Below are 12,997 nucleotides of genomic sequence, written 5' to 3'. Positions count from 1 at the left end.
AAGATGAAAAGTTGCTATCAGTTTAGTGACGTCATTTTGTCGGTCTGTCGTGTTAACAAATAGTAAAAAAAAAATTAATAAAGTTTCCTTTCAGCATTTGCGGTCTAAAAGACAGATGATCTGTTTCTGTGGCCAAATATAGAAAACAAAGTTTGAAAATGTTTCTATGGCAACGGTGGCCATTTTGTTTTGTAAACATACTCTTATATAAAAGCTACTTGTGCATTTCTTATTATTTTCTTTTGAAAATTTGCAGTTGCTATTGAGGTATCAGATTACTTTTTTTTAGATTTTTGAAATTTTTTTTTTAGAATTTTTTTCCTGACCTGTCTATAGAGACATTTTTTTTATTTGCAAGAAAAGTGCAAATATTTTTAGCATCACAGCAATTAGCAAAACGTGATCTGATTTGTAATATACAAACTAAATAAGTGTAGAAAAAATCATCTGAATAGAGCAATAAATAAAAAAGTTTGTAGCACAAATAGTATGAAAAAACACGATTTCGATAATACGTCAAAAAACTAAAAAATTCAAAATATCTATAAAAAAAACTATAATAATACGTTTTAAAAACTATAACTATTATTTTTAAAACATATTTGAATTATAATATGAAAAAAAAATTATATGAGTTCAATGAAAACTAAGTAAATGTAATGTAAAAACTTGTCAATGAAGTACATAAAACTTACATTTTGTAATGTAATTAATGGAATGACTTTTTTTTCTCTTTGTTGTATAATGGCACAATGCCCATTACATTTAAAAGCAATATTATTAGATACAAACATTTAATAAGGTATCTTATAGAATAAAAAAAAAATTGTCCAGCCTTATAGTGAAGTTAATTACAATGGACTCTTATGTGTTATATCTCAACTCACTTGAAAGCTGTTGTTTACCCCATGCACATATCAATACGTTAGAATTAAATATTTGCATTAACAAATAAACACACAAACAAACAAGAAAGAGTTAAGAAATACTTTATTGCACGACACTCCAAAACTTTCCACATTCCATTTGATTATACATAAGACGTACGTAAACAATTCACCTGTTGACTTAGCTGCTTTTATAAAAGCGTAGAAAAGATCTATTTATGATCATTTGAAATTACACGCAAGAATTGTACGAAGGGTAGAATCCAATCTACCAGAGTTTGACCATAAATGATAATACTACTAAATGATAGCCAGAGCCTACTCTGATTTCATTAAAAGTAAACAATTGAACAATGGACCTTGACACCTAAAAGGGATTTTTAAAAACGGCCGTAACGATTTTCTTTGAAATTCGACTGTTTATGTAAATCTTTGTGAAAAAATATAATCCTTTTGGTCTATAAATATTTCTGTCTATCTATGTAACTATGTATCTATCTATCTATCTATCTATCTATCTATCTATCTATCTATCTATCTATCTATCTATCTATCTATCTATCTATCTATCTATCTATCTATCTATCTCTCAGTCTATCCAATCAATCTTTTTATTTCTTATTTTGGCTTTTGTTTCTTGACAATGCCAAAGAGTGACTTGAAAGTCTGATATAACTTTCTATTAGACAGAATGTAGATCAACAAATTACTAGAAGCATTGATGATATAAACTGTATCGCCCATTAATGATTTCACTAGATTTTGGCCATACGTTTTAGCGTCATATAAAATAAAAATCAAAGCCCTAACAGCGTGCGTGACGGAGAAAACGATAGTTATCAGCAGCAAAGTCCGAGTAGTTCTTGGTGACCATGACAGTTTCCTTTGAACTGAACTTATTTTTTTCCTTTGTTTTAAAGTTCTTTTCATTTTGATCACAATGACAATACAACCAGTAGTAATAAACAGCAAGCTTCCAAAACACTGTATCAGTTCAACCAGATAAATCTCAAACAACTGAACAAGTTTTGGCGTGATGAAAGACACCAACATCCAAGAATTGTTTTCAGTAAGTTTTGAAGTAGAGATGTAAATATAGGAACAATAGGATATGGTCCATGGCAACCAGATCACAAAGCAAGCAATAACAGAAAACAAAGCTTTCCTAGGGGAGACTAACACTTTCAAAGTCATCGGATGAAAGATAGCTAAGAGTCTTTCCAGAGTAATGAGAACTGGTAAGGAAGTGCCTGCGTAATATCCCACCATTCCTACAAAGAAAAATGTTATTTCGGAGGAAAATAAAAATAAATCTAATGTTTTATCTAATTGAAAACCACATTGAAAAGGTAAATGTTGCTTTGGTAGAAAAAGTGCAATAATCCCAGCATAATTTGACTGTAGTAAAAGGCCCATGCTGTCAGCAACAACCTGGCCAAAGAGCAATATGTTGGTTGGTTTGCGAAGTCCATTACATTTAAGTATGGCCAGGCATATTGTGTTGGCTGTCATGCCCAAGATAGACAACGCTGGGTGGACGTAACTCATCGTAACGAGGACATACATAGACTGGACTACAGACTCGACCTTTTCCCAGCAGAAGTAGTAACTTGGAGGACTGATGTACCTTTGTGAGTACCACCGGAGGAGGTAGCATTGGTCTGGCGTTGCACAGATATGCAATTGTAGTCACTGAAAATATGGATGTCCACACATATGAAAAAAGAACTTTAGAATCAATGGAGTAGAGATTACAGAAAATATATTTTGATTTACTAACGAAACAATTAGTAAAAACGAACAAGCTTTATTGGTGTTAGTATTAAATCAAGCATTCATTAGTTATTACGACCAAAATAATCGCTCTATAAGTTCTATACAAGAAGTTTTGTCTTTTAAAGTGTTCAATGTTTTTCTTGTTTCTATCCTTTTATCCTAGTGTAAAATAAATGTATGAAGTATGAAAATAAACGTATGCGTACATTTACACACTTATCCGGTTGAACTGATTCTAACACAAGTTTTCTTAAAAATATTATTTACAATGTAAACATCGTTTTCGAATTATACATTTAGATCTAGATTGCATTTCGATTCATTGTGTCCGTATGTGCAAGTCGTGACTTTGAAATCAAAAAGTAATTCCAAATATACATTTAAAATATTGAAGAAAATAGATATCATAGTAAGTCATTCATAATTTTTGGTTTGCGACTTCAGATGCAGACTGTTTTTACCAATGCACAATAATAGATGTTTCTCAATGAGTTAAAAAAAAACAACATTGGATTTATAGTGATAATACAAACTTGTAACTATAAATAGTAAATAATATATAAGTTTCAAAATAGTTTCAAAAATGGTGTATATAAATTATAAAAAAATATGACATATTTAATTATCTTGGAAACAAAATGATTCGCTTTCGAAAACAAGCTTCCCAATATCACGAGATTGAATTTTCAATAGCTTTTTTTGAAGCATACCAGATGGACGGACTGACAGACACACAAAAGCTATAATGGCTTCCCCCCTTTTGGAAGTGTCAGATTATATAAAACTAGTCGACCGGCGACGTAACATACGCCGCTATTTTGCAGGGCCGGCCTTAGGCCACTGCAACCTATTCGACCTCAGTGGGCCCCGCACTTTCATAGGACCCGCTCTAATTCAATGTGCATAAATAATTAAATTAAACCATTTAATAAATTAAAACTGATTTCCCGCGCCCTCCTGTCGATTTACCAGAAATTTACCCGAAATTGCAAAATATACGAAAAAGTCCATAAAATATATGGAAATATATAGACAAAATTTGTCACTCAATATGGAAAACACCAACCCAACGCACGATAAATAAAAACGCCTTTATGCATAAGCGTTATTGTGTAATCTGGTGAAAGAAGCTTCTCGCGCCTCAAACTAATGAAGAATTACTTGAGGTCAACAATTCTCAAAGATAGATTGAAACATTTGGTAATTAATGCTATTGAGCATGATCTGTGTAGGAAACATAATTATTATGATATATGTCAGGGAGAGGTATGGCGAGAATGAATGTTAGTTTGATATGATTGTTATATCCCCTTGTTATGAATGTGTTGCACGTGTTGTGAACTGAGTGATTAAGTCTTTGTTGAATGTGCGAAAGAATGTGTTAGTCAGTAAGGTCTTGCTCCCGGTCCAGGAAGGTTGGACGTTTACTTCCTGGACTGGTATTTATGTATTTATAAGTTGATGGACTGGTGTTTTGTGTATTACTATTTGATAAGAGTGATATAATTGTGTGCGTTATCAAGTATTAAAGTATTGTTGATATTCATGAATATAAGCAGTTAGAGTTGATGTATATTAAGTGTTTGTATTTGAGTTAAGCAAGTATTAACAAGTGTAATTGAGTATTCATACCCCTAGCGAGCATAGTCAACAAGAACAAGAGACAAGCAGAGAGAGCAGAGCATAGTAGCAGTAATATATATATAATTTAGAACCCTGACATCTGGAGGCTTCGTCCGGGCAGGTATCGTTGTACCTGTTACCTGTATTATTAAACACCAGTGTATTAATCGGTGTACTAATACAGTATTATTCTTGACATCTATCTGGGGGCTCGTCCGGGATAAATGTCAAGAATAGAGGTATGAATACTCAACTAACATTCATTCTCGCCATACCTCTCCCTGACAATATACTGTATGACTTTGCTACACGCAAGGCTCGTAAAGTAATTCTGTACGTAGTAAAGAATGAATAAAATGCATAGACGAATTTATTTTCTAATAAAATTTCACTTATCGTCCGCTTGCCTACCCAAACTTGACCCCACGAAATCCGTTTCGTATAGAGCCCCACAATGGTTAAGTCCGTCCCTGCTATTTAGTGACCTGTAAATATACATAGTAGATTACTTGTTCTCTTTCCATGACTTCTTGTTCACAATGTATAAGTCCGGCGCTGCTATTTAGTGTTTGTAAAATGTTTGCTTGTAAAATGTTTTACATGTTTCGGATGTTCCTTCAGAGTTGACGATAGTTTACTTCCTAGTTCAAACCTCCCGCAGGACGACGTGGGATGTGAGCGGGCAGGGTTTGACAGTCCAGCGCGCTGCCATCCGTATTGACGTGTGAATACCCACTTGTTCTCCCCCCTCTTGTTTTTTCGTGGGGTGACTATCCGCAGAAATAAGAGAGTGATCTTTCCTTTACTTCTTCTTCTCGTCCAAACTATTGAGGGAAGAGGAAAATTATATATATATAAATAATTTTAGAACATTTGTCCATAAACTAACATAAATAAGTGTCTTTGTTAAGCAAGGCTTATCTTAATTACGCACATAGAGTTTTAGGTTCATTCAAACTCTCTTCCAGTTTGAGAGTTCGATCAGGTCTAGACAATGTCTCTAGAACTTTATAGGGACTGGATATTTAAATGGATATTTCTGCCATTGTCACAAACAGACGGGGCGGCGAGGGTGAGTGAAGGTCATGACCATTAAGACTATACATTGAGTGCGGAATAGAGAAAAAAAAAGGGGGGGGGGGTTGAAAGAGAAAGATAAGTTTCTCTATAATTAATTAGTATAGGCATCAACATAATAATGACAATCGGTTTATTATCAAGTTAAATATCAATTTCATGCCTTTAAAAAGTGTTCTATGTCAAGCACCATAATGGGTCTAACTACAAACGTCTGTCAGACTTGAATTCTCTACTTTACTAACATTGTTAATTCATTTCTAAATTTTGCTAATTAGTTGTATCTATATTAACAACTACTCTCAAGTGTTTGAGAATTCTGGAGGAAAACTTTCACCGAAAGAATGTCATTATCTTAGAGTGGTTTTAACCTTGTTCGGAGTGAACCCGCTGGGGGCGTATTCAACAACACTTCTAGGACAGTGATAGATAATTCGCAAATATGTTCATGCGCATTGAACTATAAAAATATACATTTAAAGAATATAAATCAATTATAAGGAACATTGAGAAGCCATTCTAAATCATCGACACATCTTTGTTCTCTAGTAAGTAGCTGGCCTTGGCTTTATAAGTTACTTTTCTGTCAACATGTGAAGAGCGTATAGAGTATATCTGTGTTTGCAGAAGAGTCTTGAAATGTCACTCCAAAACGAAATTTTTGGCTAACAAAATTCATCTGTATTTTTTTATCTTTTTTTTTTCGCCAAGATATGAGTCAGACAGCTTAGTCACGTGCCCAGCTTTAATTGGACGTGTGTGTGCGTATAAGTCAATGTTACTAATCAATAGTCTTTTGAAGGAGTCATCTTTTATAAACCAAATGTAGACATTAGTCGTTAGTCTGTTTCAAGAACTGAATACTACAAAGCATTTTCATTACAAAAGTAGAATTTTAAAACCATGTCTTGTCCTTTTTTAAAGTAAAACCTCTCTTCCTTCTGAATCATTAGTGAGAGGTCTTTCATCCCATTGATCATTTCTTTAGACTCACTGGCAAGGTATAGCAAATCAAGATGCATGCCAATTAAAAGTCTCATTGGTTTTATGCGTTTGGTCGGTCAAGGTAAACTTAATCCGTGTTGCATTGAGAGGCATAGCTGCCGGAACAGATGAGAAACATGTCCGTTCCCTGGAGAAATCTGTAAAGAATCTCTCAAATAGTTGACCAAAATATGTTTTGGTGTGTGGAAAAAGGACACCGAAAATAGCCTCTTTAAAAGACCAATCGGGAAACAATCGCTTTTCTTTTGTATCAAAAAAATAATTATAGTTTTGATTCTTGACAAGGTCAACAACAACAACAACAACAAATCATTTTCTCTAAAGATATGTCCTAATAAATCCACATTATCCTAAAAATCCATTTAGTATAGACATTAAATTAATAAAAGCAGCAGTTTTGTTTCAAGTGTCCTGATTATTGGCTATGAAAACAAAGAAGTTTTTGAGTTAACAAAAACTTTCAAAATTTCTACCCCCAGAAATGATTATGTTCTTCGAGACTTAATTCTGAAGAGCACGATTTTTCCTAATTTTCACATTGACATGAATGTTATACTATTGATCTGTTTCTCTTTTTATTTCACTCATGAAACTGGTGTGTCTAAAGAATTGTGTTTGTAAAATAATGAAAAAAAAAAAATCTGCCATTATGGGCATTACGTTATCAATGGATTTATATTCTAATACATATGGATTTTTTATTATTTCATAACAGGTAGAAGAATTCAGGGACTCTAGCGATAATTTTTGTGTGTGTAAATTTCTATATTAGATTCAAAATACTTCGTCTTTGTTTGTATAGTCTGAAGATTGCACAGTTCAGAATGTCAAATATAAACATAAAGTGAATCTCTTGTCTTTCCACAGAATGTATTCAAGATATTCATTGTTCTTACAATCTGCCAGAAGAAACTCCTCCTGCTAAAAGACATTTTCTTAAAAATTTAAACACAACTTCACTGTTTGAGGATTATGTCAAAAGTTCAGTTTTAAAAAATCAACCAAACGTCTGACCTGGTGAACCTAACATTCTACTAACAGGAGAACGTCACAGAATTCTGTTGATAAACTTCTTTATTTGTTAACCTCAAGTGATCGTGCGGACATCTTAGATCGTCTCTTCTCAAGCCTCGTCATTCCTCGTATCTTGCTGATGGTGCAAAACAAAAACCTTTATTTGATAATCACTCACTGGTTCTAGCATGTCTCTAGCATAAATACGTTTTTACCAAAAAAAAAGAGCAAACGTCAGTTTTAATTTTAAAAGTTGTGGCCTATAATCCCAGTATTTTCCCGAATCTTGTAACAGAAGTTAAAGTGACTCAAAGCTTCATACCTAGATACAATCACACTGTTCAATGTTGACATGGACACACCAGAATAGACATTGATGCCATTGGTCTGACTACTGTCACAGGAAGAGCAAAAGTTGCTTCAACTCTCTTAACCTCAACCCTCAGATCTCTAATTCATTGAAATGACTTTAGCTTTTTTTTATGCAAGAGCTAAGAAGACGGAGCTAATAACAAAGATTGAGCAACTAAGAGCTTAAGAAAAGAACTAAGGGCTAATCAATAACAGATAAACACTAACAATAAAATATGAGTGTACATAGCAATCAACGTATTAGAAATACGTGTTCATTTGTCTTTTCAAGTTTTTAAGGCCAACAAGAATAACGAAATACAAAGATTGAAGATTAGCTGTCAGTTAGCACAGCACGTCATCTCTGGGTCAAATTCAATTTAAAAAAAATTGCTTTATGTTACTCTATATTCAAAGTTCAAAGCTTACAAAAAGCAGTGACTGAGTCTGTTCTACTAGAAACAAGAGTTTGCATTTATTAAGGAATTAAGTCTCTTTAAACCTGTCTAGACAATGTGTTCAAACTAAATATTGCGTCTCTGCATCAAATCGTTATGAACCTATTGACAGATGCTGCGGTATTAGTTAAAGTAGCAGATTACGTGACAGTAGGTACTGTTACAGCAATTACTTTGGCAGCGAATAAGGTGGCAGCAGATACTTTTACAGCAGATACTGTTACAGCAGATACTGAGGCAATAAATACTGTTACAGCAGGTACTGGGACATTAGATATGTGAAGCAGATACTGTGGTTGCAGATACGGTGGTATCAGATACTAAAGCATTAGATAATGTAAGAGGAGACACTGTGGCAGTAGGTACTGGGAAATCAGATATAAGAAGCAGAAACCGTGACAGCATATACAGTGGTGACAGATACTATAGAATCAGATACCGTAAGAGCAAAAGCTGTGGTAGCGCAGATACTGCGGAGGCAGATACTGTGGTAGCAGATACTGTTATTACATCAGCGACAATTTAAATTTTATGACAAAAAGATGCCTACATTATACATAAATATATGTATTCATACTTACATATATACCCACCTACATACGTATGTACATATTAATATACATACACATATTCATAGAAACATATATACACATGATACAGACACACATACACAAAATGCATATTTGTATAGATGTGCTTTTGAAACACACGTGTACACACAAACAGAACATCCTCCATCCTTTTCTTCCCCTTCCCTTTCAACAATCAACGTCTCCCTCCCTTTCTTTATCTATCTTTGTCTCCGTCTATTGAAATTGACTCTTGTACTTTTAATAGTTTACTTTTGATACTTGGACAGATAAATACTCACTTTGATAGGATAGACTGACATACAGAAAGACAGACAGACAGATAGATAGATAGATAGATAGATAGATAGATAGATAGATAGATAGATAGATAATGTGTATGTATATAAATCTCTGTGTACACTACAAAGGGAATGAACCACATTTCTATTAATGTCAATGTTTTAGATTAAATCGAAACAAATCTTTTCTTCATTTCTTGTGTGCATGCAAATGCATGACAGAAATTGAAAAAGAAAAAGGCGGACCACAAAGGTGGGTGAGCGTGAAGATATGTGCATGACGTGAACCATTGATTCGAAGTGAGTTGAAATATAATTGTTGAAATCGTGTGACATCCTGTGCTGTAAATTTGTTATCACTTAGCTTCACGCTGAAACGGAAAGAGGAAAATAGTTGTAAATAAAAGGAAAGTTTAATTTAAAATAAAGAATGTCCAAGCTGTATTCATATGTGTGTGAAGTCTTAGCAATACATGTACCCTCAAAGGCTATGTCTGGATCAGCTGTCTACAACTTCTACACAAGACAGTTCTTAACTACAGATCTCAAATGCTCTCGACCATACGCCCTTCACAGACACACAGAATGTGGTGTTAGAAATCGATCAATAAAAGTGTATACAAGATTTACTGCAGGTTTGTTACACGAACGTGCAACGTATAGACAGATTTTCATTGTTCGGTTGGAACAATAACATATACACATCATAAGGGTTACCTTACCAGACATTTTGCAATTGAGGACATACATGTATCTTCCTTTTTGGGGCAAACTTATGTTAATAGCTTTTATATATTTATAGCTTTTATATAGCGCTACTTTCATGCTTATAGCGCTTTGGTCCAATCTCATTTGTAGACCAGTGGGGTTGAGGGGGTATCTAGGAGTTGGCTTTCCGTGCTGCCTTTAGGCGCTCAGTAAACACAACTCTGCCCGAGTCGGATGTCGAACCTCGAGCCCTCTACTAGGTAGCCAAGCCAATCTCGCACTTAGCCTCTCAACCACGCTTCCCACTTATGTCAAAATTGCAACAAAAAAAATGTCCGTCTTCCACGCTCTTGTTTCTTGTCTAATTAAATTATATTCTATCATTTAAATCAAGCACAAACCAGACCAAAACTTTACAATTTAGAATTTTGATTTTCTTTACTTGGTTAATAGACAGATGATAATTTAGTTGTACATAGATCTATACCTAGACCTACGACTAATAGCTAATAGAAACTAAAATAACATTTCTTTAAGTACAAGATTGACTGTTTCTATTTCGAAAGTGTCTACAGCGTTCTTGTCTTGTAAGACAAAACAGATTGTCATAAGATATTCCTTTGGATTGTTGGAATATTATTATGAATCTGTGAACAATTGTATTTTTTTATCAGCCATATCTCTATGACGTTTTATATTAAATTTCATAGATCTATATCATGGCTTATTTTTTTTCTAACAATTATCTGTAGTTTAGAGTAAGTATTTAAGAACATTAGCAATAGAATATTTGTTTTATTCTTGCGAGCCAGTGTGCTACCCTGTTGTTGATAGAAACAGAAGAACAAGCACAGCTTGTAGGGGAGAATACTCTTTTTTTACAAAGGGTAACAAATAATTGGCCCACAATGGAAGCTATCTTCGAGTTAAAAGCTGATATCATAAATTTCAGAACTTTATAATAAACTTCCTCGTGAACAGGAGTAGTGGCGTAGTTAAGGATTTGTGGTCCCGGGGGGCTTGACATCTTTAGGGTCCCCTGCACTTTGACATTTCACATCATGACATGAGATAATGGCGTGATATTAAACATTAAAACAAATTTCGGACACTCATTGGACCCCCCCCCCCCTCAAGTGAGTGCACGTGGTGATTTTCAAATTTGGACCCCCCCCCCCCTTTTTCCCTCACTCTAGCTACGCCACTGAACAGGTTATCGTATAATCAAAACTGATCAAACCCATCCTGTCAGTTAGAGCGTCTCTGTGTCTGTGTATGATCTTCACTAACGATAGAGAAAAGTTTTAAAAAGCCAACTTTTCAGTGTTTCTGGTGTATAGGTGGTGTTGATAAGATCAACATTGGATGATTTATGTGCACTTTGTTAGCTCTACAGAACACTCAGCTATCTATCAACTATCTATCAACTATCTATCAACTATCTATCAACTATCTATCAACTATCTATCAGCTATCTATCAACTATCTATCAACTATCTATCAGCTATCTATCAACTATCTATCAACTATCTATCAGCTATCTATCAACTATCTATCAACTATCTATCAACTATCTATCAACTATCTATCAGCTATCTATCTATCTATCAACTATCTATCAACTATCTATCAGCTATCTATCAGCTATCTATCAACTATCTATCAACTATCTATCAACTATCTATCAGCTATCTATCAACTATCTATCAACTATCTATCAGCTATCTATCAACTATCTATCAACTATCTATCAACTATCTATCAGCTATCTATCAACTATCTTCAGTTTTTAGCACAAAACCCGATCACTATAAAATAAATATTAGAGATTCTTTCTTAGTGGCTGTAACATAACAGTATTATATGTACATTTGCACACTAGCGCGTCAGTGCAACACCGCTTGTGTTTACGTCATAAATGGAGTTCCTAATATGTCTTCCCTCTTAAACACTAGTTTGTTATTTGTGTAACACGAATATTCTACATGGTGTCAGAATAAAACTTAAAAAGCTGTCCAGACAAAGGTTTTTATTAATCTAATAATGGCTTCTTTTTATTTTGAGCAACCAATCTTGAATTGGAATGCTAAAGATCTGTATCAAGAGTTTTTAAGGTTTCAACAGCAGGTGAGCTTTTGTTTCAAAGGACCGTTAGCTGATGCCGATAATAAACAAAAAGCCGGATGGCTGGGAATGTGGATAGGTCAACAAGGCCGTGAAGTTTACTAAACTCTAAATATTGGTGATAGTGAAGAGGGAGATCCGCAATTTCTATTAAAGAAAATAGAAGACTACATAAGGCCAAGACAAAATAAAAGAGTGTCTAGATTTAGAGCACATCAGAGAAAGCAGGTAGAAGGAGAAAGTTTTGATAACTTTGTGAAAGACCTAAAGCTTCTCATTATGGACTGTGAGTATGACAACCCAGACAATATGCTTATTGATTTGATTATTAGTGGAGTCATACACGAAAAGGTACAATTAAGACTACTTGATCAGGGACAGAAGTTGACCCTTAGCAAGGCTATTGAAATTGGACAACAATACGAGATGTCGCAAAGTGAAAATGTTTAGGGGCCAAGAAGTTCTAACAATCAAGAGGCAGTCACACAATGTACTCAAGCAGAAGTCTAAGGACAACTCAGATAAATTATGTAGTAAATGCGGCAAGAACCATGAAAAGGGAGAATGTCCAGCAATAGGAACCACATGCAATTTCTGCAAAAAGAAAAACCACTGGTTTCAAATGTGCAGAAAAAGACGCAACGTCAATCTAGTAGAAGATGACAGTCACAGTGATGAAAATATTATACCTGTTAGCACTGCAAGTAGCCAGTATAAAAAAGGTAATATTGAGAATATCAATGTCGTTGAAGACAAGTGGACTGTAAAACTAGTCGTGCATGGCAAGACATTAATTTTTCGTATCGACACTGGTGCAAGATGTAACATTCTTGTCAAGTCAGAGTTTGAAAAGCTCAAAGACAAAGTAAAACTTGCTTATTCAGCAAATTCGCTCAAATCTTACTCTAATCATGTTATCAAGACTTTAGGAGCTGTAGTGCTACCTTTGAAAAATAATATCCAAGAGGTGAAAGCAAGGTTTGAGGTAGTAGACATTAGTCAAGAGAACATTTTGAGTGGTGACACAGCAGAATGTTTAGGACTACTACAACGGATTGACAGCATAGAATCCAAGGCAGAAGACGAGTTACAAAGAGGGTTTC

The sequence above is a fragment of the Biomphalaria glabrata genome, chromosome 7 (assembly GCF_947242115.1).
Source record: "Biomphalaria glabrata chromosome 7, xgBioGlab47.1, whole genome shotgun sequence".
NCBI classification, from domain to species: Eukaryota; Metazoa; Mollusca; class Gastropoda; family Planorbidae; genus Biomphalaria; species Biomphalaria glabrata.
Note: the sequence above shows the minus strand (reverse complement) of the source record.